Genomic DNA, 7,778 nt, shown 5'->3' with positions numbered 1-7,778 from the left:
ATTTGGTGAAGGGATTTGAGAGGAATTATGATGGAATATATGATTACGAGAATTAAATTTCTTTATTAAAATGAAGAAACAATAGAATATTTAAATTATTTTCATCAGAAATTATTGATTCTAAATATGTATTTATTTATTTTTATTTTTTAAATTTCAAAGTCAATTAAATATATTTCAAATATATCTCCAAATAAAAGCATCAAAATTTCTCTAAAGTCCCAAAACACCATTTTAGAGTTGAATAATTGGCATTAGGTTTAAGGAGAAGGCAGATGGGATTAAGGAAGCTAATTACATGACAAATTCGTACTGACATTGAGTTGAGTAGACGGAATAAAAAATATATAGATATATACAGATATATATGTGGAAATCCAGGCATCTTAAACATTAGCATATTTATGGTAGCTATACGTAGTTATACAAGCAAATATATATATGTATATGTATACATGCATATGGATGTTTATAAGTGTATACTTAAGCGGCTTAAATGTGACAAAGCACTTGCTGAAATACCAAAACAAACTCTCTACTCTTAACTTGCTGCCTTACTTTCCTCTAGTGAAAATAGTCGAAACAATTTAGACAGAAGCCACAGGAGCGATGAACAAAGTCCCGACTTCAAATTCTTCATAAATTGCTGCCTTACTTTCCTATACGAACAAAAAACCAAAAAATATCGAAATATATAAACCTTTTGAAATGAAAAACCTCTTAACTCTTCGAGCTTTTTTTCCTATTTCCTCTATGAGCTTAACCTACCCATTATGCAAAAGCAAAAAAGAATCAGAAAAATTACAAAACATTTTATATAGAGTAAAGCATATGTATTAAATATAATGTTAAATAATTGATATTAATATAAAAGCTGGCTAATGAATAAACATTTTAGTTGCACAACTTTAAGTTATTCCTTCCTCCCATACATTTTTGAATAAATAATTTGTACATTTGTCGATGGCTTTCATCAGTATTTATGCATAGTTTTACGAATTTCTCCTTTTTCGTTACGATTGGTGTGCAGCCAACTATGGTTAAATAAAAATATAAAAAAAAGAAGGAAATACAAGAAAATGCATATTAAATGTCACTGAAATAAAAACGAGAAGAAAATGAAAAAGCAACTGTAAAACGTAACTGAAGTAAGTTGAAACGTGCAACAATAAAAAAAAGGAAAGAAATTTTCAAATAAACATTTGCCATTTGTGTCTTTTTTTTTTTTGGTGCTCACATTTCTTTTACGAGCCTGGTACGAAGAGTAAGTACGTTAACTGAAAATGAAATATTCCCAGTATCCCATTTATGTCTCGATTTTCCTCTAGCTTCCGGGGATTTTCACCAAACTAATTGAGAGTGACGTGCCGGAGTTGGAATGAAGAAACAATGCTAATGAAAATGATGATGATTTATGGAGTGCTTCGATTTGAAAAATCAATGCTGCTAATGGAAAGGAATTGAGAAAGAATTTCTTCTCACATTGATCTGAAAAAATTCCAGTAAAGTGTTTTTTTAAGGAAAATTTAAGGATATGTTTGAATTTATGTCTTTAACCTGATTAAAACTATTTTAATTTACTCTGCTCCGTTTAATGAAAAAATATTTAATTCCTCTATTAAATATTCAGTTTTTATGACATTCACAAACGGTAAATACAATTTTATTAAAATCAATTCGTCAACAATTAGTTTTCATTATTTTTGCAACAGCTGTGAAAAAATATTTGTGTCACTAATCATCAAAAATTCATGTCCTTTTTGAAACGACCAGCAACTAATAATTGAATTGTCAATAAGTGGAGCTCTCTTCACTTTTATGTAATTGGTTTAATGAAGATTGATGGGAGCCACGGACTTTACGAATTGTGGAATATAAATATTTGCACAAGCCTGGCTAACAATTTTGGCCAGAAATCACTGTTCGGCTTATTTTTTTTGGCTCGCTGTGATAAATGCGGCTGTCGTTGCTTGTCTTTGGGGCGATTTGCTAATCTAAATAATTAAGCAAACTCAATTAGATACGCCTGGGAAAAAAATATATATGTCAGCTTAAATGTATATGGTATATATATTCAATGTACGAACAAGACCCGCATGTGGGTTTTGTTGCCAACTAATTTTTCCATAAAGGGCAAAACACACTCGCCACGCCAGACGAAATGAAATGAAAATACTGACAAAAACGGCAGCTAAGGACATTTGGCACAGATTGAGGCAACTAGGCCAGAGCATTTGACGAAATCCTTGCTGGATTAAAGAAGTTGGGGCCAGGAAGAGAAGTCCATGCCATGTCATAGCCATATATGTATACATATGTGTGTACATTGTATACATGTGGTGTTTCTGGTCAGGGAATGGGGACAGCAACTGGAACTCAACTGAAACTGGAACTGGTGCATAATTAAGCACGCAAACCGCAGAGAAACAAAAATAAAAGCCGAAAAAAAACTGAATCAGTGGATGTGGCAGAAATCTATAACAAAAGCAAATATACTTTTCATGGCCTCCGATTGCTGTTGGCCCGGAAATATTCAGTATTGTGTATACGCAGTGTGTGACCATTGGAGAATCGAAAGAGTTACCTTTTCACAAATAATTGAAATGAAATTTTTAACAATTTACTCCATACTGGGTCCTGCAAATAATGGCTTTTAACTTTATTGAAGAATTCTTGTGGCCTACGGAAAAACTGTTCAACGTTTGATGTATATTAAAGCGGATATTTTAAGAATCTTGCAACCGATTTAAAGACGGAGTACCAATTATAAATAAGACCTTTTATCGTCTTCTATCAGCATTAAAAGATTGGAAAAATTGATAATAAAATTGTTCATTTTTTACAAAATTCTTAATATTACATTAGGGTATAATTTTTGGAGCCAAGTTTTGATGGAAAATGATTGTACTCGAAGTTTTAAGATCGGAAAAGCACAGTTTAAGATCGAGTTATGAACAGTTTTCCATTACAAAAATACGAATATGGGAACAATCGAACATATTTTAAGAAACCGTTAATTAAAATCCTTAAATATGGTATATATATTAAATTTGGTTAATATTCCTTAGTCGAGAGTACTATGCACATAAGATTTTCACGTTTCATACGTCAGAACAGATTCTTTATTGATTTCTTCTCAATCAGCAAGCGACTAAAATATTTATAAAAATAAATGAAAAATGTAGGAGCAAGTTCTATACACGTAGTACTTATGGATAAATGCTGCTCCGGATGTGTTTTTGTGCCTTTTGATACGCCCGGACGGTATATTTTTAGCACTCAAGGTTGCCAAGGCAACGGATGCTCATGCGGATGTGGATGATTTGAAAAGTGGTAGGCAACAGTTAGCAGGTGGGTGGTGCAAAGGTGGGTGGGCGGTGCAATGGACACACACGAGCCAAATCTACAACCGCCGCCGCCGCCACAGCCACCGCCTTGAAAGCCACCACAAATACACCTCGACTTTGTGAGTGTGTGCTCCTGTTTTACGATTCTGGTTTTTGTTTTTGTTTAAACTTGTTGCAAATACAGCCTGCATCGAGGCCTTGACTCTGAATGTGTATCCTTGGCTAAGGACCTTGGGCACAAATTGAAAAATTTGTGGGCCTGCTAAAAGCAGCACAAGAGCGGCAGCACTATATATGGCAAAAAGGATTTTGGGCTAAAGTAACTAAAAACTATAAATATAGAATCCAAAGGGGAGAGTATATTATATACTTTTTTTCCCTTTTTCTTGTAGAATATTTTAATAAAATGTAAGCCCCATTAAACCCTCATACCAATGTAATTCTAGTAACCAAAATCCCATTTTCTTAAGGTTCGACAAAGGTCAAAATAATTTGATTTAAATTTTAAATTACGCACACGATGAAAGTAATTTGGCAAAAAATTTTGCAAATGATGGCTACCCGAAGGCCGTCAGCCAACGGGTACAACAGGGGGACCTACGCGCAAGCAATTGCGTGCCGTAACTGTGTACACCGCTGGTAGTGCGACTATACTCTCCACGTGAGGGCGGCTGGTAACAGGTCCCGGTAAGGTCATGTCTCTGCCGAGGATGCTGGCTAATGGTAGTCGGGCGGGGAGAAGAACACTCCCTTCCTTAAATTACCCCAATCCAAGGTGGAACAGCATATGCCGAAGGATGCGTGTCCGAGGGGGGGCTCGGACGCTAATATGCGAACTCTGGGGGACAGGCCGACCTCCCAGTTTTAACCAGGCTTATCGTGACAAGCGGGCTATGTCATGATGGACGAACCCCTTCCCGCCTACTCGTGGGACCAAATATGAACACTTTACCTAATAACAAAAACCAAAGCGGAGAGCGGAACTCCCTAAAAAAGACCGGAAATGGGGCCAACGGCCCGTCAAACTCCAAGGCCCTCAAAAGCCAAGGAGTTGCTGAGATGGAGAAGTCCCCCACAGAGGGACAACATCTGGAGGCGGGACGCGCCGGTGCGGTGGAGGTTGCCAAGGCAACTTCTTCCAAAGCGGGGCTAGCTATGGGACCACCGAACGGTGTGGAGAGGAAGACCCCAGGGTCAACCTCTAAACCAACCGGCGGTGCCCCAAAGGCGAACCCTGGTCCGGAAGCGTCTCACTCGACGCAGCGTAAAGGATCCTACAAGGACAGAAGAAGAGCAGCCTTCATTCTGATGAGGGCGGACCCATCGGCCGAAGCCAACCCGGACCAGGCCGAGATTATTAAGTGGGCAAGGGAAATCCTACCCGACTTCAATCCGGAAAAGGCGGGAGAAAGGCTGGATCCGAAGAGACGTACTGGGTCAGACCCTGCCAAGGAGGCCGCGCAAAGCGCGAAGAGGCAGAGGTCCACAGAGGGAGAAGCCCCCCAGGCCAAGAAGAGGAAGGCCCAGCCGCAGCCGCCCAACCGCTCGTTCGCTGAGGTGACGAAGGGAAGAACCCTAATTGGAGTCCTGGACAAGGGCTCCAAGGATGGGCTCATCCCCAAGGAACTCTGGCGACGAGTGGTAAACGAGTTGCATGGGCGCTTCGTGGAGGAGATGCTGCGAAGTGGAGGACCCCCACCTGAATGCGAAGACGCAGGATGGTACCAGGGTAGCGTCAAGGTGATTGCTTGCCAAGACGCGCGATCGGTGGAAACCTACAAGCGGATGATTGCATCGCTTGGAGAGGTCTACCCTGGAGCTAAGCTGGTGGCGGTTGACTGGGACGAGATCCCCAGCAAACCGAGGGCGCGAGTGTGGCTCACAGAAAAGCCAGCCGACCCTAAGACCATCCTGACCATGCTTAGGATGTGCAACCCGACGCTCCCCACGGCGGACTGGAGAGTCGCCAAGGTCGAGGAGGCGGTGGGATTGCGGAGGCAGGTCGTCCTCACACTAAACGAGGAGACCGTAAAAGCCCTGGAGAGGACGGAGCACCGGCTTAAATACGGATTCGAGCATGTCTCGGTCCGTATATATAAATCTGATGCGAAGGCCAAGCCAGGAGGTATTGGTCTGGAGGCAGACACGCAAGAGCCAGACTTGGAGGAGCCGACCGAAGAGGGGCACCCGGAGGAAATGTCGGATGAGGAGGAGGACATTCTAGAAGGGTACACCTCGGAGGAGAGCGACTTGGCAAGGGCGCTTGGTGGTGTCGGAATGGAGGACTCTCTGCTGGGCTCCGAGACGGAGGCAGAGATAACTGTGGTGGAGGTTTGTAAGGATGTCCCTGACGATCTTACAAATAAACCTCCACCACAGTAAAGCAGCGTCAGCTGCCCTCCTTCTCCACCTCGCCGAGAGTGGAGCAGATGTGGCCCTCATCCAGGAACCCTGGATCCTAGGAGACAGGATTCTTGGGCTGGGGGCGTCGGAGTTCAGGCTCTGCAAAGCCAACACTACAGGTAAAAGGCGAGCCTGCATCCTCGCAAAAAAGAACCTTAACCTCTTTTTGCTACCCAATTTCAGCAATGAAGACCACGTAGCCGCAGCCGTAGAGAGCCCAAATGGCCCTCTAAGGATATGTTCGGCGTATATGGGCCACGACCAGGAGGACCTTCCCCCGCACCCGCTGATCAAACAGCTGGTGGAAGACAGCAGGAAGCACAGGATCGACCTGATCATAGGTTGTGATGCTAACGCCCATCATCATCAGTGGGGCAGCACTGACACAAACGAGAGGGGTGAGTCAATCTTCGATTTTATCCTAGGCTCTAATCTTTTGGTGGGTAACAGGGGTACAGAACCCACTTTCATAGTCAAGAACAGAAGAGAAGTACTTGACGTCACTCTTTACTCTGAATCCCTAGCAGACAGGATTGTTAGATGGGGAGTCCTAGAGAAACACTCATTCTCAGACCACCGATACATAGAATTAGTGGTCAATTTCGAGAACTTTAATCGACTAACGGTACGCAACCCGAGGAAAGCGAACTGGGAGTTATATAGAAAGAAGCTAGATAGTTCCTTGGGAAATCCTCCAACAGGGAATGTGGATAGTAGGGCAGCCCTGGATTCCATGGTGGATACGCTCACGGCAGCGTGCGCCAGGGCATTCAATAAAGCTTGTCCCAAAATCAGATCGGGCAAAAGCAAGTCAAAGAAACCACCTTGGTGGTCGCAAACACTTGCGCCTTTTAAAACCAAGGCCCGCAAGGCCTTCAATTTTGCCAGAAAAACAAACTCGGAGGCAGCCTGGGAGTCGTACAAAGCGGACCTTAGGCGATATAATAAAGAGCTTCGCAAGGCAAAAAGAAATGCCTGGGCCGAGTTCTGCACGAACATTCAGGAAACATCAGAGGCCTCTCGACTCAGGAAGGTCCTTGCAACTACTGCACCAAATGTAGGATACATTAAAACCTCAGAGGGCAACTGGACATCGTCCAGCAAAGAAACCCTTGAGGCTCTCATAGAGACACATTTCCCGGGATGCTCTCGAGAAGACGCAACCCTGGAAATACAGACACAGGGGAATAGCCCACCCACCAACAATCCACTTGAATACCTATTGAATGATAGATATCTCAGCTGGGCAATAAATAGCTTCAAGCCCTTCAAATCCCCGGGTCCAGATGGCATTGTACCGGCTCAACTAATTAAAGCCGGTCCCAACCTGAAATCATGGGTCAAGACAGCTTTCTCAGCAATCTTCAGGATGGGCATTGTACCCCAAAGGTGGTTGCGGACGAAAGTCGTATTTATACCCAAGGCGGGAAAACCATCTCACTGCACCCCCAAGGACTTCAGACCAATAAGCCTGTCGTCCTTCCTTCTGAAGACAATGGAGAGACTAATCAGCCTCCATATCAATCTTACTATAAACCCAGAGGATATCTCGGGATCACAACATGCGTATAGGAAGGGCCGATCCACGGAAACGGCACTCCACGAAATCACTACTTTTGTCGAGAAGGCACTTAGTGACAAGGAATACGCACTCATTGCTTTTCTAGACATAGAAGGTGCGTTCAACAACATCCTACCAAGCTCGATAACCAATGCGCTGACAGGACTAGGAATAGATAACCAATCCGTACGCCTTATTAAGCAGATCCTGGTAAACAGGACTGTTGAGGCGTCACTAGGAGGAGAATCTATTCATAGATACGTCAGAAGAGGCACCCCGCAAGGAGGCGTACTCTCACCCCTGCTCTGGAACGTGGCGGTTAATAGCCTACTGCGATCCCTTGAAGGGGGTGGTTGCAAAGTTATCGCTTACGCGGATGATGTCGCAATTGCCTTCTCAGGAAAATTTCCCCAGACTCTATGTGACCGCATGACGGATAAACTTAGGGTCCTCTCAACATGGGCAGC

This window comes from Drosophila bipectinata, chromosome 3L, assembly GCF_030179905.1.
Source record: "Drosophila bipectinata strain 14024-0381.07 chromosome 3L, DbipHiC1v2, whole genome shotgun sequence".
In the NCBI taxonomy this organism is placed as follows: Eukaryota; Metazoa; Arthropoda; class Insecta; order Diptera; family Drosophilidae; genus Drosophila; species Drosophila bipectinata.
This window is presented reverse-complemented; position numbering follows the sequence as displayed.